At 43.9% G+C, this 27,031-nt stretch overlaps 1 protein-coding gene across 3 annotated transcripts in view; it reads left to right on the top strand.

The window, feature by feature from the left end:
- SHISA6 (shisa family member 6) overlaps positions 1–27,031 on the top strand; it is a 272,716-nt gene that overhangs the window by 163,788 nt on the left and 81,897 nt on the right. The gene's annotated exons all lie outside the window — the stretch shown is intronic.

The following is a 27,031-nucleotide window of genomic DNA, read 5'->3' on the forward strand; positions in this document are numbered from 1 at the left end:
AAAGTAAGTCCCAGAATTGTTTGATTATTAGTTTTTAGAATGTTTCGCATTTAGTTTCATTCATTGTCCACATTCTTTTTTTTCTGTTGAGGTGCCATACACACTAATTTTGCAAATGACTGGGCTTTTCACAAAATTTATTGTTCGTAATGGTTCGTATGGTTCGACAGCGTAAAGGCTCTCTTAAAAGTAGGATTTGGCTCGGGAAAGTGCTGGATTGTATTTAAGCACATGCTTAAGTACCAGGCTGAAAAAGGACCCCAAAAGCAAGAAACTAGCAAATCCTCATCAGCATCGAGTCAAACGGATTTGAGCCACAGGGTTCATTCCTGCTAGCTCTGAGCATCAGCACATGTTGAGCTCAAAAGCAATCTCAGCTTCATGCCTTTGGTGTACATTACTATTGCTACCGCTATTGCTGTTGCTGTTGTTATTGCTATTAACGTTAGCATTAATATTAATATTAACATGATTGTATTTATTTACTTTTTTATGCCTTCTCCACATGAATTGTTATTATTATTCCCCACCCTTTTTATTAAGTCTGATATGAAATCTTTCTGTTACCAATTACGTAATGTCTAGGACAGATCCTGTAGTGTTGAAATTTCTTCTTCAGCCAATATTAATACATTTTTAGAAAATAGAAATTCTGCATTACAGTAGATCATGCCTTTCCTAACTACATTGGTGACTTTGCATCCAAAAATTGCTTTATCCTTTATTCAGCCCAGAAGTCTGGAGGTCCAGTTTGCCGTTGCAGTTGTTCATCTCATAGAAAGTAATAAAATATTCATTGTTTCCTTGCTCTTGCTATAATTTTTTTGGACATTCACATTTGCCCTGCAGCCACCATGAAGTATAGCTCTAAGTTCACTGCAAGGACCTAGTGGGATATACCCTTGAACTGAAAGGAACTGATAGGAAGAGGAGGCTGAGGGGAGACCTCATCACTCTCTACAACTACCCGAAAGGACATTGTAGAGAGGTTGGTGCTGGTCTCTTCTTACAGGTAATTAGTGATAGAACAAGAGGGAATGGCTTCAAGCTGCAACAGGGTAGGTTTAGACTGGACATTAGGAAAAAATTCTTCCCAGGAAGAGTGGTCAGACACTGGAATAAGCTGCCCAGGGAGGTGGTGGAGTCACCATCCCTGAATGTGTTCAGGAGTCGTTTAGATGTGGTGTTGGGGGATGTGGTGTAGGGGAGAACTTTGTAGAGTGGGTTTGATGGTTGGACTCGATGATCCCAAGGGTCTTTTCCAACCTGAATGATTCTATGATTCTATGAAAGGATTTAAGCAAAACACAATTAGATAGTTCATTGGGTACCTGTCTCGTAATTTTGAGATGGTAAGACATGGGCCAGTGCATTCCTTACTCCCATGAACCATATAATGAAGCATAAGTGAGAAACAAGTGGAGCATTAAAGCTTCTGTTGAAGTGGACACACCTCGAAGGATGCAGACATCAGATCTGAGCTTCTTCCAACATCTTAAACTTGATCTATTAGGTCTGTGATCCCACCTCGGTGCTGGATGGCAGCTGTTGGGGACAGATGACAGTTGAACGTGCCATAGAATAAAAGAAGAATTAATCAGTCAGGTGAACCTCCTTGCATATTTCTCTTTTTCTGAAATGTCACCAAACTAGATCTCAAACACGGTATTAATGCGATAGCCTGGTGCTGAGTTTACATGTACTTCCATCAGAATAGTCATGGTTAACTCCAGCTCAGCCACATGGCGCCTGGGGAACCCTTACCACAGGGCACTGTGGCTTCTGTGCAAACAAAGTGGAGAATACCTGCCTCAAGGCGTCTGGCCTCAGCCCACTCTTGGCTTTGAAAATCTGTCTAACACCACTGTTTTGACAAGTTAGTTAAAACGGATTAATTAGCATTCTAGGGGTAATGCAGGGTCCCTCTCTTGCAGTGAAAGGTTCTGACTTCCTCCTCGCTGAATTAATCCTTTTATTCTCAGGTTTGGACTTGCTCACTCTGTGGAATGACCCCAGATCTCTTCAAGGGCTTTCATTAAACACACACGAATCCTCCTTGAAAAATTGCTATTCCTGTGGTGAGCAATGCTCAAATGTTGCAGGTCTGCTTAACCAGTTCGTGGGTCCCCCCGCCAGGGGCCACGCATGTCCAGTGACAGAAAGTCCTATGTTTAAGTGTTCCCATTCAGAGGAACCAGTAACCTACCAAGCAGTAACTGCAGCGAAGGGCCCTGCTGTCACCGCTTGCTAAAAGCTGCACGTCCATCCCCTGAACTTGTCTGCTGCAACTCCCACTCACAGGCTGCAAAGGCAAAGCATCTTGAAAGCTTTTGTGAGCTGGTTAAGATCAAAGAAATTTGGTTGCATAAATTGTAATATTTCTGGAATAACTAAACTGGAATAAAAGGAAGCTAGCATCGCAAATGGAGGGAAATGTAAATGCAGAATTTTGAATGGTCTCCCCTAATGGATCCATCTCAAGCTCACCAACCTCAGCCACTGAACCAGGCTGGCAAGGACTGTTCCCACTTCTGACACAAATGAGAGGCAGTGAGGGTGCAGTGCCGAGGTGGATTCCTGCTCACTGGGGTTCCAAGTGTGTTTGCAGACTGCTCTTCAGCCCCTGCTAAGAGTGAGCTGTGCATTAACACACTGGATGTTCTTGCGGAGAAGGTGACCCTGTTGCAGAGCCCGTGGGCTTGTTGCTTAACACGCTGGCTGTTATCCCAAATCCCCGAAGGTGTTTACTGTAGCAGACGAAAGAAATACAGAGCCCCTGATTCAAGGTGGAGCTGGAAGCCAGCCCCGGCTGGAGTGGTTAGTGCTGTGGTGTTGTGTGAGTTAAAGGACCACGCAGGTGTAACACTGACCACAGCTGCGAGCAGGTCTCTGGGGTCTGGTAACCTGCACAAGCTGCTCGAGATGAGCCCTGCTTCCTCCTGCCAGCCAGACAATAGTATTTTCTCAGGCTGGAGACTGACTAGAAGGTGGATTTGCAGAAAGGGATGTGGGAGTCCTGGTGGGCAACAAGTGAAACGTGAGCCAACATTGTGCCCTTGCAGTAAAGAAAACAAATGGCATCCTGGACTGGATTAGGCAGAGTACTGCCCGCAAGTTGAGGGAGGTGATCCTCCCCCTCTGCTCAGCATGAGTGATAAACATCCGTAGTGCTGGGTCCAGTAATGGACTCCCCAGTAGAAGATAGGCAGGGATATCCTGGAGCAAGTCCAGAGCAAGGCAACGAAAGTGATAGGGACTAGAGTATCTGTGACATGGGGAGAGGCTGAAAGACCTGGGAGTGTTCCAGCTGGAGAAGAGAAGTCTCAGGGGCATCTTATCAATGTGTATCCATGCCCGATGGGAGGGTGTAAAGAAGACATGGCCAGACTCTTCTCTCTGTTATATGGTGACAGGACAAAAGGAAATGGGCACAAACCAAAATACAGGAAATTCCATTTAGATATAAGAAAATACTTTTTCTACTCTGAGTGTGATCAAACAGTGCAACAGGTTGCCAGAGAGGTTGTGGAATCTCCATCCTTAGAGGTATCGAAAACCCATCTGGCTGTGGTCCTGGGCACCCTGCTCCAGCTGACCCTGCTTTGAGAAGGGGGTTGGGGCTGGAAGGTCTTCAGAGGTGCCTCCAGTCTCAGCGATCCTGTGGTTCTGCGATGCTTCTAACACTGTTATTTGGGCTGCTGTTTTGTAGGGCAGTGTCTGACATTAAAGGTTCTCATCTTATCTAAAGCTTTGTGCTTCCAGTAAGATAAACCTAACCCCACGCTAGGACAAATGTCCTGGCCCAATGGAAAACAGCTGCCTGTTAAATCCTCAGCGCTAGGCTTCATAGGTCTTTGGAACGGGTATGAGTTCACCAGCGTGGTCTAACTGTGTGTGGCGTCCATTTCTGACCATAGCAGATAACAATAGTGTCATTTCTACAAGACTCGAAAACAAATAATTAACTGAAGAGCTCTCTTAGATTGGTATTTCAAGTAGGTAATAGAGAGGTCACGGAGCTGAGCAGGATGTTAGAAGCAAAACCCCTGTATTATTAATCCCAGATGTAGCACCAATGATTTACCTGTCAAGGCACTTCATATTACTATTTTGAATACCTCTTGGAAGCTAGAAATGCCCCAAGCAAAGCCAAGTCGCTAACTTGTACATAATAAAAAAACCCATATTTTTGAAAAATCAGTGTTCTACTTAAGAAATGAGGCTGCTTTATATTAAGTCTATCCATAAATGGACAAAAAGAATTATCCTGAGCATGCAGACACTGGTGTGCAGGTGTCAGCTGAAACCATGGATTTCTGTTATAAAATTGCCCCTCTGCCTCGAGTTTGTCTAATTGTTTGTATAAAATAAGTATACCCCTCATTCCCTGCAGAACCACACTTTCTCTGCACATTTCTATGAGATCCAGTCAGACTAAACTCTGTCCTTCTCTGAACTGGTCCAGAAATACTTCTGTGGCAGGACAAAACCAAGAGCTTCAGGACGGAGAACATGGTGGACGGGTGGCTGGTACCAGCCAGGGCTCCCGTTGTATCTAGGAGGTGTGACCACACTTCAGCAAGCACCTGCTAAGGGAAGACATCTTAAACGCTTCCAGCAATGCAGCCCGACCAGCAGCCTTCCTCCCGGTTTGGGGTAGCTGTGCTTTAACCTACAGGACTGAACCTCCGTGTTCTCTGCAGAAGGTGAACGCCCTCGCCACAAGGCTTGAAAAATGGGCTCTGCTCAAGTCTCAGCTCTCTCCTTCCCTCTGATTTTTGACGAGAAATTCCATCTAGGTGCCAAGACATGTTTCCCTATTAAGAATGTGTTGACACTGGTACATTCCCACAAGCAGCATTAGTTTGAAGACATCTATGTTTTTTGAGGAAAAGCTGTTTCTGGGAAGGCTGCTTCCCTGCTGTGATCCTGCACCGTTCTGTGAGCCATCTGGGTGACATTTCCTCCCACGTGCTGGGCCAGCACCAGTCCTTTCCTCCACTGACCTCTACCTCCAGCACGGGGTTTCTGCACCCATCTCTGGCCAGAAAGTGCTTTGCACCCATGCAAGGTGCCGCTGGTGGTCCCGCTCCCTTGTCAGGGCATGCAGCAAGGCGTAAGGTGGTGTGTGGCCTGACTCCATTGGATCAGGGCTTCTATTTAATTTGTCTTCCATGGCCTCACTGCTAACTATCTGCATATGAAGATTCATTAATAGGTTAACACGTGATTTGCCCACATTAGGGAAATGAGAACAAAATTGCTATCTGTCCATTACATTTGCATAGGCCGTGAGATCATTTTACAATCAATTGAAATTCCTACTGAGGACATGTACGGGCCTGCAGAAATGCAAATATATTCCCTTTCCTTTTGCACAGGGATGACTTTTTGAACTCAAAGCTTCCTAGAGCAAATATTAGTGCTGTTACAATTAGACACCCCAGCAGAACTCTCTGAATCGGATAAGAGGAGCTGGGAAGTGAGGATCACCTGTTGTCTCTGGTAGAAGAGCAGAAAACAGTTTAAAACTGCCGAACCTAAAAAAGGAGAACAGGAAAACAAAACACCCCGGGCAGTGTCCAAGCTCCCCATTGACAGGTTGCACCCTGCTTGAGTCTTGAGGGATCTTGCCAGCAAGAGCTTCAAAAATGTATTGACCCCATGAGCACTTTGCACAAGACCATGCTCCTCAGCAGCACAGTCAGTGGAGCAAAATCCCACTTCAGTTCCACCAGCAGGACGTAAAGAAAAAGCGAGAACCAAGGAGCCAGTCTGGCTTCAGAGGGACAGACTGAAAAATTCAAACATATTTAAGGCAATAACACCTGAAGAAGACAAGAGGGAGAAGTCACACTTCTGCTCTGAACAAACTTTGCACAGGGAGGGCTGCAGCAAGTTAAATTCATCCACAGTGTGCGGCGACATTGTTGATCAAAACAGACATGGTTCACACGGTCAAACATGTTAAGGCTGCTTCAAGACTAATTTATTCACGCTGGTCTGGAGAACCGTCTTTAGGACTTGGCAAGGTGCAGCACAGTCCATTCTCTTGATACAGTGCAGGCCTCAAGGCTGTGCAGGCAGGTTCTTCTGTCCTGTCATTGCAGGCAAATCTCAGCATGCTTTTGTCAAAGTTTGGGCAGCCAACTTAAGAGCCTAGGCTCCCCATGTTCAGTGAATATATCATGGAGACAGAGGCATTGCCAGATGGTCATTCACCCCACCTAACTCTGCCAATCTATACGCCACTCTCAGGGAATCTGATAGTCATAATTTTTGAGCCAATGCTGTGATTTTGAGGATATATTTTCTGCTATTTAAATGTCAAGCAATAGTTTTCAGATAGCTGGTTTCTGCATGAGTCATGTTCTTTTCCACTTCAGGGATGCAGAGGCAGGTTACACCAGGACTGGAAAAAAGCACTACCAAATACCCTGTCCAAACATGCAAGGTGATTATAATTTGGGAGAGAAAGAAGGAGACGAAAACTCCTGCAGCTCACAGGGTCTCCCTCAGGGAGCATCAGAAGACACCAGGCTGATGGGTTTTGCATTTGAAATCACGGGGTCCCTTCCAGTGCAATTAATGTAGTGGAGAGATAGGCAATGAACCACTGACAATAAGACTCAAAGGGAAGTCTTTGGAACACACAAAGGAATTCCTTTGTGTTTTGAGCTCAGGGAGGAACATGACCTTGCTCAAGCAGTAACAAGTTGCAAGCAAAAATTCACTGCTGTGCCGATTGGATACCATGAGCATCAGACCTTCTGCAGTGGGAGACACGAGGGCAATATTATGAGGAGAGCTTCCCCGTCTTTCAAGGATAAAAGCAATAGGTTGCTACAAGCTGTACAGTTAATTATTTTGCATATGTCTGACAAGCTTTTTTCATGAGCTAGGAAGGCTTTTGACATCTTCCATAATCAAGGCCAAGACGTGAGTTACGAAAGGACAATTCTCCACCCCAAAGCAATCCTTTGAAAGAAAATTATTTGAGCAGGCACCCAGGCCTTGGTGGGCCGTGGAAGTAGGACAGGGCTCTTTTCTGCAGGGTCATGTGTATGGTGGGGTCTAGCCCAAGGTGATTTTGTGATCTGACATTAGCATGGGACTCCCACGGGCTGTGCAGGGATGTTTGTTCAGCCTCAGCTTGCTGTAGCAGGGAGTGGTAAAAAACAGTTCTTAGTGTCGTGGACAGAGAGGGCTTTCAAATACTGTGCTGATTGGCCCTTTACATCTATAAAAGATGTTTTTCCGTTTCTCTAGCGTCATTTAAACCAATGATTCAGTGTGTTCCTCCCTACCAAACCCACACAGACTGTACCACCGGCTTATTATCCGCCTCAATAAATTGTTTTTGATCGACATTGATTCGTGTTTGACAGAATTGTCACCTACAGTATTGTTCACCAAGTTATTTTCTTTAGGTATTAGTGATGGACTTGATCTTATTTCTCTCGTCAATTAGCAAGGCCTCAAAGTTAAACGTGGTGGCCTGTTGTTTCCTAAAGTCTTGTCTTTGTCTTTCATAACTGGTTCTCACCCCTCTGTTCCCACCTGAGCTGATGGCCAGTGAATCCAGCCTTCAGCCTCTCCTTTCCACTGTTTTGGGGTTCATTTCTGCCTTCTCATCAGCTCCCCCTTCCCTAAGTCCATGTTGTTTGAAGTGGATCTTCGGGCTGTACAAAGGGTCACTTTTTCCTTTTCCCGGAAATGTGACACCAAAATACCCCTCTGATCCACACTAGGAAGGTTTAGTCTTAGCCAATTTAAAAAATAAAAATAAATGCAGATTTCAATGAAATTAACTTTTGCTGTGGAAAATAGTTCATACTAAAACTTTCAACCAGTTTAGCTGGACAAATCTATTCCCTCAGCTCTGGTTCTGGCCACCCACCTTCTCCAAAGCCATGATCAAGGAAACCTCAGACTCCGCTCTTGCTGCTTCTGGCTTGTTCCAGTCGCTGTGCAAATCAGGAGGAGACTCCCTAAATAGCTCCATGGTACTGGTTATAAACTGGCGAGTGCAGAAACAGGGCAAGTACTACACTGGACTCTCTTTGGAAGGGTTCAGAGAAGGGCAAGGACAGTGGGAGGTGGAATAGATCATAGATTGACACTGCATGAGTAAGTTTATACAGTTTAGCTAAACAATCCCTTAAAGCACAGTCTGAGGAATCATGAACAGCAGCCACCGCACAACTCCCTACATCACGCAAGGACCTCTCCCTCCTAGAGTCCTGGGAACTGCAGGAACACAGCGGCTGCTCCTCAGCTGCACCATGTCCCAAAGGAGCAAGGACCATCAGGAAGAAGACATGCCCTTGCCCTTCCACACCAGCTGTACGGGCCTGCTTGTGCTTTCCTGAGTGCCGTATGGAACGATGTCATGCTGCACGCCCCTATCTCCTCCTGCAGAGTTCAACACCACCATTCAGGGCTATGAAGGCATATGACCGATGGAGAGCGGAGGGGCTTAGGCAGAGGAGAAAAACCGGAGGGTAATGTTATTGGGACTGCAAAGCAAGAATGAGGACAAGAAAATAATTTAAATTCTCTATTTCCCTGTCTAGTTTCATACACTTCTATCTTTCTGCTCTCTCATCTTTGCTTTTCTACCACAGCAAACAACCTAGCAGCTGTCATTTTCCAGAGACTGGCAGGTCCTTTATCTTCCAAGATAGTTTCTATCAGCCAGTCTGCAGAACCACAGGAATCTTTGGTCAGGCATCAGCCCACTACTGAGTATGTAGGAATAAAGGTAGTTTTCTCTGTCTCTAACTCAGTAATTTGAAGGGAGAGAGGTGTGGGTAGGGCAAAAAAGAAGCCCTTTCCTTTGGGGGAACATAGCTGCTGGGTTTGGAGCACTGGCTGATCAGCTCACGCCCCTCAGATTAGCAGGTAACGTCATTGTTAGAGACAGCAGGCATCTCTGCTTTCTGGAGGCACAAGCAGAGGCTTTAACCAAAAGGCTATTTATATGGAAATTTGCAGACATGATTCATGAGTCCTCATAGGAGCTCCAGCTACAGTAGCCCTCAGGAGGGAAAAATTGTGCCTTTGGTCTTGATGGTCATGGGGACGGGATGGGGATCACTGCTGGGGAAGAGGTGTCTGTATACTGCCAGCGCGCCTTTGAATGAGCTGAGGGAGTTCATCTGAACACTGGGGAACTGAGCCATATGTTCAGTCACATGACTAGCTGTTTTCTTTGACTTTTCAAGGTCCAGCCCAAACCTGAATGCAAGTTACATTGATTACGTGATCCAAAATGCCTGAAGGTTGTATGCTGTGAACATGGCTGCGTAGTAAGTTGTAGTCAGTTTTGTCTGAAGGCACAAAGATTTTGTACACAGAATGTTTGGTCTAAGAATTGACTCACATACAGTTTATGATGCTCGGGATAAAAAATAATATTGCTTGTCTTGAAGTGCGTTGTGTGCTTGGCCGCTATCAACTTGAGCATAGAGGAGAAACAAGACAATTTTGGCAGGCGTGATCCCACAGAACTTAGCAGTTATCCAAACTGCCTTACCAGGAACTATTGTAAGAACCCTCAAAGTCTTGCTCCATCAGATTGCACTCCAAGCATAAGAGTTAAGAAAGATTTTAACTAAACCTTTTGAGATTGAGGTTTACCTTATGGTTTCCTTCTGTTTTTTTGGTATAGCAGAGGATTATCCAGGTGCATGCACTGGTGACATGTCAAACTTGGGTAACTTGCCACTGATTCACAAAGGAGTAGTTTGATGGTATCCTTTCAAGATCATCTTAAGACAAGTTTATCACAAGACTTATTTTAAGACTTTTAGTATCCTCTCCACTTGAACTAGCTACTCAGCACATGAGCGTCCGCTCTCATGTCCCTTTTCAATAGAATCCTCCAATTACTCACCCTGTCTGCTGGTAGCCTTACTGTGTACCAGCGATCATTGAGGGTACTCATAGCAACTTGATGATGATCCAATTAAAAAATAGAACATTCTGCAATGAGTAATGCCAGTTTCTGGATGAATCTTGTTACATCTGAAGGGTTTGTGTTTTATCTGAAAGAGTTTAAGATTTCTTAACAGCAAAATGGTGGTTTATTTTACCAAGAGGAAGACAATAATATGCATGCTGCTGGGATTCTGCTGTTAATTTGATTCCTACACTGAAATAGCTAAGAATAAGAAAAATACAACACATTCATTCTCTTACATAAGCTTCAAAATCTGTCCAAGCTAACTTGAACTTGATGGAAAACTTTGTGTGTGTGGAAAGTGTGATCACATCTCCCAAGAGAAAGCCCAGTCCTTTTCAGATCAAACAGATAAAGGACATGCTGCCACTTAGCTCAGGGAGTAATGACAGGCGACAAGAAACTGCCTGCAGACATTTATTTGAACTGTTGAATTAAATTTCTTTGGTTGCACTTATGACAACATTTTTCCTTAGATTTCCAGGTGTTCTTGTCACCTGCCTTTTATTAGGTGAAGTTAGAGGAAGCTAGTTTTAAGACTTTGTTTTTGAGTATTGGTGCAGGAAACTAGACAATGAAAGGTCCACCATTTGAAAAGGCATAAAAATGCATTACTGAACTTAAGGTACCACAACACTTACAAACACTTGGTTCATGTGCAGTTTTGAAGTGGTGCATCACATGTGTGCAAACAACCGCAATGAGACAGCACAGCTCTTCCTCTGAACTTAAACCAATTAACCATAAAGTAAGTGAAAATTGTGAATATTACAGTTGAATAATTTCTCGATTTGAGAAAATTGAGCTTTATTCGACAAAGGAATCAGGGAGTCAGACAGCATTGAATACACTGAATATAAAGGCAGCACACACATATCAGGTAAGCTGAGATGAGATGACAGATCTGATAAATTGTTTCTTTAACAGCTAAACCCGGGCAGAAAGAGGAAAAAAACAGCTCATCTCAGGAAAGGAATATGACCACTAAAGTCTGGAGGTCCTCTATCCCTGGAGGCTTTCAGGACAAAGTTACAACAAAGACAAAGTCCACCTGATGTAGCTACAGCTGTGCAGTAATTGACAGTGGCCAGGATCCGACTGACCAGAACTGAACTTTAGGAATTTGCTTAATGTGTCCAAGCTCCCAGTATAGCCTCCATCAGGAGCCAAGGTGCCTTCTGCAGTCAGCAGATAAAAATGGGACCTTTCTAAGTACAATTCCTCTTATCTAAGATCAGAATTGCCACCAGGAGGGAGTAGTAGAGAGAACATAGACTCCTGGTTTTCAGATAGCTAATATTTGGTGATATGTATCCCTTCTGAGACTCATCCGAGCTGTACGGTATTCATTGAAGGAATGTGCTGAGAGAAGAATTTTGCCTGGGTTTTACTCTACCTTCTCATATTGGAAGCTCAGCAGACTCCTTTGCAATGTCCTAGCTGCTTGTGATAGGAGGTTAATCTTTTAATGAGATTTTAGAAGTCTTTATTGCTAGTTTTATGTAAGAAGTCCAGAATCCCAGTGTCAGGAGCTTAATAAATAAGGTTTGTTGGTCTGGGGGAATTCCACGGATCTGGAGCAAAAATTACAAGAGAATTTACTCATGCATTAGGCTGTCTAATAGTCAGGAGCTTATTCTTCTGTACAGTCAGTGAAAGGAAAGACGTTCCTCTATTTGGCAATTCAGATCTCAAATGAAGCCTATTTTCTGTTGCTTCAGCAGTTCTTATAGTGTGTTAAGCCTTGAGCTCCATCTTTATAGCAGAGACTTCGGAAGCAAAACCAATATGCACGTTTTCCCATTATACCATTATTATATGGAACAAACGAGTTCCATATAACAATAAAAGTCATGTTTATTAAATACTATTAATCAGCTGTAAGCCCCATAGTAGCTTAATGCTACATGTGGAATGAAGTTTTAGGCTTGGATATATGATTACCTGAAAGTACGTATTACCTGCCGACTGTAACTGATGGGTAACTCGTGAAGATCTCAAGAATGCAAATTCCTCATGAAGTCTCCTCAGTTTTCTCAGATTGTTTTTCATTGAGTCTTAGATTTTTCAGTTGAAATGGGAACAGCATGAATAGCGTATTCCTTCTCCAGCTTCGGAGATTTGAAAGTTGCTAGCATACCGTGCCTTTTCACAGAAGAGATTTCTTGGTTTTATTAGAAGGCCATTTCTATAGCCATAAAGTAAAAGCAAGGTCACATGAGTGGGACTGCAAGGAAAATTTGAAGGCTCGTTTCCATTTTTCTCAATAAATTATGCATTGAAATCAGTCATTGTATTAAAACTCCTGGCTCTTCGCTGTCAGGTGGAGCTGGGTAAGAGCCAAGGATGGTTTCATTAGGAAGACAGGACTAAATGGCAATGACACTTCTCAACCCAGTAGGATTTCAGTTAGCTAAATAGGAAGCAGCTGCTGAATTGTTTGTTTAAACTCCAGCTTGGTAGTCTGCTATCGCGCTTCCTATGCTTTCTAGGAATTGCTGTCTGGAAAAGGGAACTTCCCTGGCAGCAAAGCTGGCTGTCTGGGCACCTGCAAGCGAGAAGCCAGTGGGGATGTGCTGGTACAAGATGCAATTGTTCCAGTGCTCTGCCCTCCATGTGCACTGTACCTCACTCTGCTCAGTGCTGCCAGCTCTTTATGGCGAGCGTTGCCACCCACCCTTCTGTCCGGACATGATTTTGCAGTATACTTTAATTTTGGCCTGAACTGAAACATGTGATTATTCCCAATGAATTGTTTGTTGTGATTCCAACCTTCTTTGCTGATTTTCCGCCTATGTTTCTGGCCTCTCTTGATCCTTTAATACTATTTCTCCTTTCTCATGTTTGGATTAGCTCTTCATGCAGCTCATCTGTGAATTTAATCAATGGGTGATTGCAGTGGTATGGGAAATAATAGATACAATGTGACACATTCTGTCGTGCCTACACATGGTTTTACCCATTACTGTCCCTCCCCGTCCTTCCCTCGCAGCCCTTGATCCATTATTCAGAGCTTGCAACATTGCTCCTGAATTTTTCTGTGGCAGAGTTTCGAGATGTTACCTCAAATGCCCCCAGGAGCTCTCTCCAGGCAGTTCCCCGTCAGTGCCAGGCTCTCTGAGCAAGGCAGGGATGGCTCCCACCCACGGCCCCGGACCCTGCTCCACGGGGCAAGACACCAAAAGGTCGGGCTCTGCAACACTCAGCACTGCAGGGCCACAACCAGGTCTGGGCTCCCCAGTTCCAGAAGGACAGGGAACTGCTGGAGAGGGGACACCAAAGGGCTACCAAGATGATGAGAGGACTGGAACACCTCTCTTGTGAAGAAAGGCTGAGGGATTTGGGTCTCTTCAGGCTGGAAAAATGACGACAGAGGTGGGATCTTCTCAACGCTTATCAATACTGAAAGGGGGGGTGTCAGGAGGATGGGGCCAGGCTCTTTTCAGTGGTGCCCGGGGACAGGACAAGGGGTAACGGGCACAAACTTGACCATAGGGAGTTCCACCTAAACACGAGGAGGAACTTCTTTGCTGTGAGGGTGGCAGAGCCCTGGCCCAGGCTGCCCCGAGAGGTGGGGGAGTCTCCGTCTCTGGAGACATCCCAAACCCGCCTGGAGGCGTTCCTGTGCCACCTGCTCTGGGTGACCCTGCTCTGGCAGGGGGTTGGACTGGGTGGTCTCCAGAGGTCCCTTCCCACCCCTGCCATTCTGTGATTCTGTAACCGAGGTTTGGATCTAGCCCCTAAATCACCTTTTAAAACAGGCAACTGCTGGCAATTTTGGAAGGTTTCTCTTTCAATCACATGTATTAAGATTTCAACAGCTGGGAGAAGCATCTCCATAATTTCAGAGCACCAGTCGCACTTTAAATATTCTTTAGCAGAAGCATAGTGAACACCCCCAACAAATTCCCACTTCCTGGCTTCCTTGTGGCTGCTTTTCTTTTTCTCTCCCTCCTCCCCCTTCTTCTTTTTTGCTTTCCAGGAGATTATAACAGAGGTTGACAAAGTGCTAATCTTGCTGAGGATTACGCACGAGGAATCTCTATTGATTTCCCTTTTTTTTCTTTTACAGAAATAATAAAAGCCTGCATTGCAGGGTTTCAGGAGCTGCTGGGGATGATAAGGCACTTTTTTCTAACATTAACTTTAAGGTTTTTGCTTGCATAAAGTATTGATTTATTAGAGAACCTACAAATAATATACTTAATAGAGAACAGGTTAGATTTGTATAACTGAAAATCCTTATTAGTATATATAATAGCTGAAACACAATAATGCCAGCAAAGGGGTGTTATTATTATTATTTTTATATAGCGCTTTAAGTTTATACATTGCTATACAAACTGTGCATGTAGTCCCTCGGATACTTACACAGCAATGTGTGGTGTGTCCATCCTGTTGGGCAAGTATTTGATTTCTAGCAAGTGGATATAATTCATTTTTTCCGTTTCATTTTCATGAGATTTGCCCAAGTTTGAAAAGAAAATCTGCCTCACCAGCCGTAATTACTATGGCTGGACAGGAGAGGTTGTAGGGTTGTATCTGAAGAAAGAGGTGATCTCACAAGCATTAGGCAAAGGTGTCTCCCCGTGCATGGGGAAGAGGCACAAACTCATGATGCTCAAAATTTTAAAGCACAATATGAAACAGCACTGTGAAGGCTATGGCTTCAGGCAATTTATTTATCAGTATACCCATAGTTTCACATATTGGTGCTGCAGCTGAAAAAGGACCCAGGTGGATACCTTCAGCTTGTGTCTCAGAGCCTAAACCTGAAACCTTTGCTCAGAAATGTCAAATGAGGAGAGCTCCTTGAGAAAGTGACAGAGCGTTTCTGGAGGGCAGGTGGCGAAAGAGAACATGAGGGGACTTTGGTCACCCACCATAGCCCTGGCTGTGCAGGCTGGAAGGAGTCTCCTGGCAGTGGAAGCAGAAATGCCTTCAGGAAGATGGGGAAGGGCATTTCCACACGTAGCAGAAAGCCGTGGTTGAAGCATGTCAGGGCAGGGCATCTCATCAGGCTGACGGGCAGGAGCAGCATGCTGCAGTCTCTGAAGGGAGCCTAAAGACACCTGTGAGCTTGGCTCTTTCAAAATTCAGGACGAGTGGGGAGGGAAGGATGTTCTCCTGCTGGTGGGCGCAGGAGGGTGAGCACATCTAACAGATCCAAGCAGTGAGGGCTGAGGTTTGGGAGACGATTCATAATGCAACCTACGAGCAAAACTAATTCTCCAAGTCCCAGAGAGGGGCATGGCCAGGAGAGAGGGTACCGTGCCCTCTCAGTTCTCTATAGAAGAGGCCACTACTTGCTGAGGGAAATGGGATGGCATGTCCTTTCATTCCCCTGACAGAAGGTTTTGCAACAGGCAAAGCCTCTTGGTCCCCTGCCCTCAAGGCACAGACAGGACCCGGTGCCTGCTGTCAGACATTTGTCAAGAGTCAAGAGGAAAGATGGAGACCATTACCGCCAACTCTTGTCAGTCTGCCTCCTCAGACAGCCTTGGGTCGTTACAGACTGCTTGCTATTTATTTATTTAGATTTATCCAGAATAAACATAACTGTTCCTGCATGTACTCCAAGGATCTGTGAAGGTCTTTAAAACCAGCCAGATCACCAGCCCTCTCCTCCCTCCTTGCCACCGAGCTTCCCCCAGCAAAATCTGGACAAGACACAGTGAAATAGGTTTAATTCTTACCCTCCTGCCCTTCCTTCTCAGAGATAGCAGAAGTACTGGGGCTTTCAGAAAGCTGTAGAGTGTAACAAATTCAGGTCATTTCCCTCCTGGGAGGTACATACGCAAAGTAAGGGCTTGCTTGGGTACCCTGTCACCAAAGGGCAGCTTACTTGCCTGCCTGTTGCAGAAGGATCCTTTCCACTGCTGTCACCAGTGCCTACAGTGCAGGACGGCAACAACTCATATGTGGTGCACTGGAGATGATGACAGCACTGCCGGTCGGGGCTGCCAATTGCCAGATTGCTAGAGGGGCTCACAACATTTTAATGTAGTGGACATGCTTTACAAGAACGTGGGAGATGGACAACAATCTCTGCTCTTCTGTGGGGGAATTCTAGTATCAAGGTGCTCAAGAAGTGCAAGATCTTGGTTTTGAAGGGCTGGTGGGTGTTCAATGTCCTTCTGTAAAGGCGGCACCTGTAAAAAAAGTCATGGTGGCATGTGGTGCAGTGACCAGTCTGTCCATGCTGGATGGGAGGGGAGTTAAAATGCACTCAAGTAACTGCGTGCCTCTATTAATGACGGGCAGGATGATGCCTCATGTCCCCAAATCATTTAATGTAGTTCTTAAAACCATATGACATTGGGGAGTGTAAAATTAGGTTCCTCAAATCTCTCTCCATAGTGCACTAGCTGTTAGATCCGTAGCTTCAAGGATTACCACTCCATAAGGCTTTTATTCCTCCTCTTCCATAAGGCTTTTATTCCTCCTCTTCTCATTTTAATTAAAAGATTCTCAGTCACCTCTGTGGAGGAAAACACCTTGTCATTTGAGAAAGTCCTGAATACTTAGAGCTCTTGGGATGCTTGGCAGCTGTTCCATCAAATGTTTTTTTATAGCCGACTCCAAATCATATAATTCAAATGAAATATTTGGAATGCCTGTATCATGTCCTTTGCTCCAATAATGGATTATTTCTCTAGGATGACCGTAGAGAAATAAGGGTTAAAGCTCACACTACTAATCCTGCTTTGGCTGTTATCATTCTCTTTTAACTTCCCATTAATTAGGTTTCTTTCCTATCAGCAGCTCCAGAGGCTGAGTCCAACCAGCAGAAAGTCATTTGCGGTAGAACGGTGTGGTTTTGGAATTCAGCATTAGTTTTCAAGGGAACTTTCCCAACTATTTCAGCAGGATAATAGTCAGCAGATTAATGTGAGAGATTTGCTGTTTACTGCTAGAATTGCTCACCACTTTCAAGACTAAAAAGTAATTGTGATAGCTATCAATACAGTTATGAGGCAGTCACAATGTTAGCTCCAGGAGAAATTGTCCATCCAAAGAGCTTCTGAAGCAGTTAACCTTGAGTTTGTGAAATATATAAGAAAATGATTGCTATTGGGGCATTATTAGAACTATTTACTACTACAGCTAAATTTAGATACCCCTTTAAACTGAGCTCATTCCCAAAAATTTAGAAGGTACTTAAATAAATATATCCCATTTACCTGAAACTCTTGGATTCAAGCGAATTCAAGGTACAATCAGTACATAAAATCTGTTCCTCACGGACATTCAGCAGAGAGACATGATTTGTTTCTTGATTTCTACACACGGTTTTGTGTTACGAGTCCCAGAAACACAGCTATCCACTGCATTTAGACTTGTAGCAACTGTCATGACTCCTTTATGGCTCTTCCACTGTATGGAATAAAAGTCCATACTGTCTTCAAGTCACCTACCCAGAGGTCACAGAATTTCATTAAGAAATGAGCTGAGACATGAGACAATTTCCTACACATGAAAAGAAATACTGGCTTAAACTCAGGGAGCTTTGGCCACCTACACAAGCCAAGGATCTTTCCAACAGACAGGATCCAAGACTTCCGCCACTTCCTGACTTCTGCAGTAAGCAGGAGATGGGCACCACAAGAAGGTGATATATCACAACCTAAGGCTTTCTCTGCTGTCCTCTGGAGATGCCTTTCTTTCTCCTTGTATGGTGGGAGGAACCCAGAAAACTAGCTTAAGACACCTGACTTTAAGTTGACTAAAGACAGGGGGATGAACCCCACACTGTGTTCAACAGATGGGTCAATGCATGCAAACTTTTCTCACAAGAGGACTGGTTTAGGGATGCCCAAACCCAAGAAGCATGCTATGGGAAAAGCAGTTTCTGATGTTGTAGATCATGCCTCACATTGGGCTCAACTCAAAGCTGCAGTATTATTCCATGTTGTTTCAATGCATAAAGACATGGAAGTATACCTATGGATAAAAATTGCATATTAAGGAAGAACCTGAAAATAAGTTCTGTATTCAGATTATGGTAGCTATCACAGTCTACCTTAGAAAAAGTGTTGGTTGGAGCAAATTAGTTCACGTTCAGGCATATAGATACAATAAAATAGCATAATTGCACACAGAGACATCCTTAGTATGATACATAATGGATATACCCTACTCACTTATGCAATTATTAAAGTTTCGGTTGTACAATTCCGACAGATTCCCTGAGTGCTTACTGCCATTGGAATCAGCAAGACTGTTCTAGTTATGACTTGCCAACAAGAATACACGAATTGCACATTCTAGCCATAAACAAGTGAAAGTCAGGTTTCTGGCTGTATTTGTTTACCTGGGACCTAGTCTGTATTCTGACATTGCACTGGATTTCTAGAACACTTTGAAGATAAAAGCAGTCCGAGGGCAAATCTTAAAAAAGGATGGTGGGAGGGGAAAAAAGAAACACCTTATCACCCCTTTCAGGTCCTCTTTTGTCAGTCTTTCCATAGATAAATCAAAAAGAGATCCAAGATGCCAGCAGGTGTCTTGGTTGTATTATCTTAAGACGGATTTATATCAAATACACAAATAAATTGATTTTTTTTTAAGTCAACTACACAGATGGTTGCATAATGTTATTGACATTTAAAGAGACTCAGAATTTTCTGTTCATTAAAAATGTTAGGGAAACCATTCTCCCATTTAGTATCCCTTTAACAGACTGATTTACTTTTCTAATGTATTCTATTAACAAGCATCAATACATCAGCATTTTTCCTCCAAGTCAAAGCTTGGAAGGCCAAAATTTTACAGATAATTGATGGACCATTTAAAAGTCATTATGAAGAAGAGGATGAAGTGGAGTCATGCTGGAACAGTGCAAGGCTGAAAGTATTCTGGACCCATTCTGAAGATGTAGCCAGAGGCACTAGAGGGCTTGCTACTGTCCAATGCTTCTTTACCAAACCCTTGTCTCCTATCACTTGGGTGAGACTCATCGCACCCAAAATCTGAATTATCCTTTGGAGAGAAGTATCATCCTTCATTGACTGCGTAGGGAACCGGTGTTCCCACTGTAAGATGGGCTGCTTACGGAAGTGCCTGGGTCCTTATCTGATACCGAAATTATGTGGGAAGACTCCAGGGCTTTATCTCCTGGACCAATCATTTCATCAACTTGACTAACCAGAGTGAAGGAATAGGAGACTGAAAAAAAGCACCTCATAACTCACAGTGAAGTTCCGGTGTCTCAGCAAACAGCTTAGCAGCATGTACATGCACACTTAGCAACATGTACACACACTTTTGCTCACATCTCAAGGAACTTCTAAACTTTAGTGCAGTGCTGTCTGACCCACTTGCTGTATGGCACCCACGTCTCTCAGCATGTCTCAGCCCTGTACTGAAGGAACGCATTGAAGGAGCTATTATTTTTGTGTTCTCTTTACCTAAAATGCATTATCCCTGTAGCAGCCACTAGCCAGCTATTGAAGAAAAGTCAGGAAAAGGGGGGCAAATTCCTGGATATATCAGACAAGTTGAAAATGCAGGGGAGAATGAATAGCACTGAAAACTTACCTGCTATAGCTGCCCAGCAGTTAGGGATGATTTGCAACACGACCTTTCACAAACTTATCAGATCCGGTGTCAGTGCACTCTATATCATTCAAAGAAACAACTAGTTCTGAAGAATTTCCTCTCGTTTCAACATGTTTAATTGTATCTTATCAAAGGGATAACCAGGGATAACCACTGTCATCCTGCTTCTCTGGAAAGAAGAAAGGCGGTAGCTGTGTCTTCCTTGACACTTGCACTAAATGGTGGTGAAGATGTGCTCCTCAGAGCCAGGTATGCAACAGAAGATTTTTTTAGAGTGGAACCACTGGGGATCAGTATGGAGATCTAGGTTGTCCTCCTGCGTGACCAGGCCAGACACTTCACCCAGTGATCCACGCAGCTTTCTTATCTCTGCTAGCTGAGAGAGAACATTTGGTTTAATAAGAGACAGTCAGATCTTTATTAAAGGCCTGAAGGGAAAAAAGACTCCACCATGTCCTTTGGGAAGCCATTCCATTTATCATTCGACATATCTTTTACTTAATATCTTGTGACTAATTTCATCCCTTGCCTGAAGAATATTCAAATGTATATTCATTTTCTGTGAACCCCATATGAATTTAGATCACCAAGGTGATGCCTATGATAACTCAGATTTACTCCCAGGGAAAGCTGGGTGAATATATCATTGATGTGGTAAGACAGGGATGAGAGCTTTCTCTTTCCAACCTAGGCTGCGGTTTCTACCATATCTGGGTTGTGTGAATTGGAGTTCTCACCCAGGGTTTTTAGTTCAGGGTAAGAAGTATCCCAAAGGAGGAGGAGAGGTCAGTCCATTCTATATTTAGATGGCTAGACTCCATTTGAGAAAGGGGAAAGTTGAGAAGTATGGGAGCTTATTTTGGGAGTGATTTGAAGAACTCCTAGATGGTGGCTGTTGAAATCGCAGCTAGACTTGGCAAGGCAGTAGGGAACCTCTGGCCTTGCCCAGGTTTTTACATTTATTTTTAATTCTTAAAGAAATCTGTTTTCCAGTAATGTTTATTAGTTGCCCTGTAAGACAAGGAGAATTTGGTGTCATCACGAAATTCCTTCTTTTTGGAAGTATTGACTCGATTCCTAAAGTGAAAATTGCATGTAAGATAGTTTCTTCCAGAAATGTCCAGGGGTTAAATGATGTGTGTTCATCATCTCTAAATCAAAGCACGTGGTGTGACTCACCCTTGGCCAGCTTCATTGTTGTTCTTATTATAGGATCTCCTACAAAGGTCACATTTAATTACTAAAAATAAATCATAGCCCAAAAAACACTCTTTCCTAAGCAAACAGTTTGAGAAAATATAGGCTACTCCTGTATTAAAAGTACAGATCCAGGTCACTGAGCTGACCTACTTAGGGGATATTTTAGGGCTTCCCAAAAGATTTCACGTCCTCCAAATGTCAATCTTATTTCAGTTCCACGCATCAGCATAAGTCTTCTTACTTCAGAGGAGACTGTTATTTAGATGTAGATTTTATCAAAGTTTAACTGGCTTAACATTTCTTATGAGAAACTCATAGAAAGTTGAGATGAACTTGACTATAGTGTTTAGCAGCAGGAGAAGGACTTGAGTAAAACCTTATTTAGGTCACAAATGATATGACTGATTCACATCTTAGTCCCTTTACTACATGACGTGTAATTCTACCAAAACCAGAGAAAACCTGATATGTGAGCAGAGTCAGGCCTCTCTGTTTAAATGCTCTTTGTTTAGTGCAGTTTTGAAAGCAGTCTCTTTCTGCTCAGACAAGGGATAGGACTCAAGGAGCAACCTGATTTTCAACCTCATGTTCCAGCTCACAGATTGATGACATGTTTTCTCTATAGCATGAGCATCCTTAGCCTTTGCCTTTCTCTTCTAGGTATGATACTGAGCGGAGTCACTTGGGGAAAAGGCATCCTAGAATTGACGCAGTAAAGTCAGGCCACCATGAGCACTGGTCTTCATTTAGGCTGGTGTGGCTGGACTATCTATGTTGGATCATCACCTACACCTGATGAGGTGTAACTTCCTCACAAGAAATTGCTGTCACTGACCATGGGCTTGGCCACAGCGCTCATGATGTTGCAGTCATCTAGGCATCAAAGTCTTAGCTCCTTTCAGCTGGCCATGTCTTCAATGGCTGGTGCAGGACGACTTCTCCAAACATACTTACCAAGCTGGGCTCTGCATGGCACCCTGCAAGGGGAGGACAAGGGTGTTGCAGCTAACAAGTCAGAGGAAAATGCGTAGGAAGTCAGAAGAGAAACCTGAGTGGAAGGAGAAGTCAGGAGCAAAGCACGAAATAACATAAGAGGGCTGAGGCTTAGGTCTCCCACTTCAGCATTTCTTACTGACTACCCTGGGGAAGTCCCCACCCGGTGCACTGGTTTCTCTGCATTCTGTCTTGAAGTGCTGAACTTTCTACCTTGTACAGAAAGTCTGGCATTTCACTTTGGGCAGACATGGTAGCAGGTACCAGTCTGAGGTATGCGTGTGAGCCCAGTTCTCCTGCAAAGCAAGGAAACCACTTCCAGCTGAGTGGTCCTTGGCAAAATAATCTTTGTAAAAATAGTCCAAGTAACTCTGAGCAAGGTCTTTTTAATGACCCTAACAAACCCCACAGGATATATTTAGATACTACCAAAACCTGATATTGTGTAGCCCCTGGCCAGGCTTCCCCATCTTACATCAGGAAGGACAGAACTATCCCTCCTCCCAGGAGGGATGTGAGGAAACATCAGAGCTCAGAGCCTCTCGTGATGGGAGCCGATAAGGGCACAGGTGCAGATACAGTTAGCTGGAGCAGAGAGTCCATTAGGATTCTGCATGGGGAACAGAGCGGAGTCTCACAGAAGCCACAGAGCAGGTCAGCTGGAGACCGTCCTGCGGGGCTCTGCCCACTCTTCCTCTCCCTGCAGAATCATCAGTGGCTGCTCAGGCTCTGCCAGTCGTACCCACAACCCGCCTCCTGTTTGCCTCACAAATAGATCGCTCAGCATTTCTCAGGCTACATTTTCCCTCTTGATAAAACTTCAGCCTTTTTCTATGTTTTGTGCCCCATGAAGAACAAAGACCACTGCATCAAAAACTCAAATTTCTGATCATATGCTTCTAAGCGGCAACTATTACACTGTTAAGTTTGAAATGCATCTTTTGGAAGAAGCCAAGATTTTGGGGACAATATGCATGAATGAGTAGAGTCAGGCGGCAGCCTGAAGTGCGAGAGACACATCACTAATGCGCAGACTGCTTATTGAAGCCTGCTGTAGAGGTATTTCCTGGTGGGAGTGAAGGATAGCACAGCCATGATATCACAAGGGATTCTAATTAACTGGTGACATTACCAGAGCAAGACCATTAAACCCAGCCTTGTGCATTTCAGTCTAATCACATCTTCAGATAGAATAATACTTTAATAAGCCTTAAGCTGGAATTGATTTTTTTTTTCATACACCAGGAATTGAAATCAAGGCAAAAATGAACGGAAATTATTTAGCAGTTACCAAGAATTAAAGAAAATCCTTTATTGTTAATCAAAGTGGATTAACATTTTTTTTAGTGTTGAGGAGTTATAAAATATTTTACCCAGTTTATTAACTAAGCTCAGCCGAGGATCAGTTGCTTAGAATGGCTGTCAGTGAAGATGACTGCTGTTCGCTATTGTGCGGTTGTTTATCTGCTTGCATCCAAGCAGCCCTCTGATGGATAAGTTGCCTTCCAGTGCTTTCAATTTGTATAACAGCATGGTGCATCAAGATGCCATTAACACTGAACAAAAGAAATCTATTAATAGAGAGGTCTGGATGGTCAATAACTCCTCAGCGTGGTAAACACTCAAGACGTCCATACTATCCACAGTTTGCTATGCTTTGGGTCTCTGGAGATTACTTTCTATAGATCAGATATCTGTATGTGGCCTGCTACAATAGCAGAAGCCGCCTTGCGGCCGTCCGTCAGTCCCAAACACAGCACCTCGGCAGTTCAGTACTGACAAGCACCCTGCAGCCTCCTCTGTGCTCTCTAGCAGGCTTGGTGATCTGTTTGTCCGGGCGATGAACAGATTCTAGTGCCTCCTAGAATCTGTCCAGGTCATACCTGGTGCAGGCAATGCTGTGACCATAAGCCATTTATAATCCCTTGTTTCTCTTTAATTCTAGCTAAATGCTTTTCTTGAGACACTCTGTGCTCTCATGTTTTCCTGCAATTGGCCCAAGCTCTTTCGTTGTTTCAGTGTGCCCCTACACTTCTCCAAATGGCAGTGTTTTTTCTTTAACATTCCTTGCTCTCAATTCACCATCAGTTCTGCCTCCTGACCTTGCCACAGAATCTCATTTGGCAAAAAATAACTTCTCCGGCCATCCTCCACAGACCAGTCCTCCCGGACACCACCGCTGAGGTTGGTCTTCCCTGAGTTCTTGATAGTCTGTTGATGTTGATCTTCACATCGAGACTGCGGTGTTGAAGAGAGCCACGGCCCTTTTTAACCGTGCTGTGCAGCTCCACACGGAGAGATCCTGGAGTTATTTCACTCCTCCTCGATGCCCCTAAATTTTTCTCTTCACTTCACTCATGACTGCTTTCCCCATAAGAGACACCCACTGTACCGAGGGCACTGTGTCACTATCAAGCAGTTTAATATAGACCTGCGCAAAGCAGACTTCCTTCACCAGTGCCAGAAACTCTCATTGTCTTTCTGAGGCTCCTCATATCAAACCACGTTGCTGAGAAAAAGGTCTGCTATGGAATCCCACATCTGCAACACATCATTCTGCCATGTGGCTCTGTTGGCATTTTCCATCTCTTAACTCTTCCAGCTGTCTGTGTTGATAGCAAAACCTGTCTGATTTATGCTTGCTGCTGGTGCAGGTGTCCTGGAGGAATAGGGGTCAAACAGTATTTTTTACTCAGGGACACTTGCTTCAACAGGCTGTGTGCTCCCATCGTGGTATTTCCTGCGTGACTCATGCCAAAGCAGCTGCTAATGGTGAGACTGTGATTGTAACCCCATAGAAATTATAAAGCTCTGTGCCTGCTATCACACTATTCTCATAATTAATCCTTATAAGTGGTTAGTGTTGAAGGAATTGCAGACCTGTGAAGTCAGCTTTCACAGTCACTTTGACAAAGGAAGTGCCGAGCAGCCTGGTAGATTTACTACATGGCCCAGGAGTCTCTGTCTCAGATGTAGGAATGGAGTAATTGGCCTGCAAAGACCTGATCTCATCCTGAAGCCGGGTCTTTCTGGCAGGGGGTGTATTCTCATTTACCTGGATGACTGGAGAAAGCTGGATGGCTTTTTCTAGTTGCACTTCTTATTCAATATGGACTCCTTGGGAACTTTTGGACATTGGCTTTGCTGGTGAAGAAAGTAAACGTGAAGGTTTTACAAAATGGAAAGTCACTACTAGTGATAAGTTTGCCGATGACACCAAGCTGAGGGGTGCGGTTGATTCTTTTGGGAGAAGACATGCCATCCATGGGGACTTTGACAGGCTGGTGGAGTTTGTGCATGTGAGCTTCATGAAGTTCAACAAGGCCAACTACAAGGTCATGCACCAGGGTCAGGGCAATCCCCAGTAACAGTACAGACTGGGGCATGAAGGAATTGAGAGCAGCCCTGTGGAGAAGGATTTGGGGGTGTTGGTGGATGAAAAATTGGACATGAGCCATCAATGTGTGCTTACGGCCCAAAAAGCCAATTGTATCCTGGACTGCATCAAAAGAAGTGTGGCCAGCAGGTTGCAGGAGATGACTCTCCCCCTCTGCTCTTCTCTCATGAGATCCCTTCTGGAGCACTGCAAAGAAGGTAGATTTAGATTGGACATAAGGAAGACATTTTTTATGACAGTGGTGAGACACTGGCCCGGGTTGCCTAGAGAAGCTGTGGATGCCCCATCCCTGGAGGTGTTCAAGACCAGGATGGATAGGGCTTTGAACAACTTGATCTAATGAAAAATGTCCTCGTCCCTGCCAGGGGGGTTGGACTAGATGATCTTTAAACGTCTGTTCCAACCCAAACCATTTTGTGATTCTATGATCTATAACTAGTCTGGATTTTCAAGGACACTTAGAGATCTTAAGTGCAGGGAGATTCAACATCACCTAAGCAAGATATTGTCTGACACCAGTGAAAATCAATTCCTCAGGTAGACTGTGTTTCATGTTGTTGAGTCATTGGATGAGGAGAGAAAAATATCTCATTGATCAAGAGACTGGAATTGAGGTTTCACTTTCTTAGGAATGGGACATTCCTACTAGTGTCCAAAATATTTATTACCTTCTTCCTCTCTTCCAGCACAACTTGACTTTTCTCTGCTTACAGGCCTTAGGCATGGTCCAGCTCTGGTTGTATGCAATTTTGGGCACAAAATGGGCTACATGATGCTCATCTTGGGCACAGGCAGAGGAGGGGATCAGCTCTCCAAGGAACCCGAAAGTTATAAACATTGAGCTGTGGGTGCACTGAGAGTTAGGTGGAATCCTGAATGGTGACATTCAGGAGGGCAAATTTGAGCATAGACTTGTGGTTCTACTTCCAGTGTCTAAATCTTTCTAAAATCACGATGTTAGCAACTGGATGATAATACAATGCCTAGTTTTCGGAGCAGCATGACCACTGCCACACCACGCACTAATTATTCATTTCTGTGTTTACATGGGTTTGGTTATATCTATATTTAAACCTAACTATACATCTCATTTTCTTATTTTTTTTAATCGGACTATTTGTGATATAAGCTTATCGTGAGCAAAGGTGATCTTTGTGTTAGTCACATATGCTTGTACCTTTGCCCAAGGGCTAATAAAAACATCTGCAGGCTGTTTTGCTATTTGAGTTGCTAAAAGACGTATTTGAGATGTGGGGCATAGTGCCTCTTTTTCTCATCAGTTTCTCCAGCTCCCATCGCCTAAACTATCAAATTTATTTCTGTTTTCTTAACTCTTTCTACTGTAACCTCACATCAAAATAAATACAGTATTTTGGGTGGCTTCTTATGAGAACCATAGACATATAAAGAGTATCAATAACAGATGATGGCTCTGTATGTGTTGCTGAAAAAATATATTGGCCTTTTTTGATTCTCTTTCGCATTCCAAACTTCATTGCAAACTTAATCAAATGTTTTGAAAAGTACTAAAGCCGTGTAAATAGAGATTGACAGAAAAATATCTTGGAATAAATAGAGCTGCTGAAAAAATACAGAGTTTTAGAGCGTGGGAGAATGCCAATCTCACAAGTAGACAATTTCAACAGAACTGGCTTCAATGAGTGAATAAATGTATGTGTAATTACTGGTGTGGACTGTGTGGAAAAAATCACTGGCAATCGGGTGCAAAAATATGGCAATGTATAGGGCAAATTTAGATGGCTCAAGTGGAGCAGTATCAAACTTCAGATGGGAGTAGATGTTTCCATCTCCTGAGCGAACCATCCTGGAAATACAGGCAAACATGTTCAGCAAAATTCCCTATGTTGTTGGTGCTGCCTGTGCCGCCCAGCGCTGCTATTTCATCTGGTTCCATG

The sequence above is a fragment of the Chroicocephalus ridibundus genome, chromosome 14 (assembly GCF_963924245.1).
Source record: "Chroicocephalus ridibundus chromosome 14, bChrRid1.1, whole genome shotgun sequence".
Classification (NCBI taxonomy): Eukaryota; Metazoa; Chordata; class Aves; order Charadriiformes; family Laridae; genus Chroicocephalus; species Chroicocephalus ridibundus.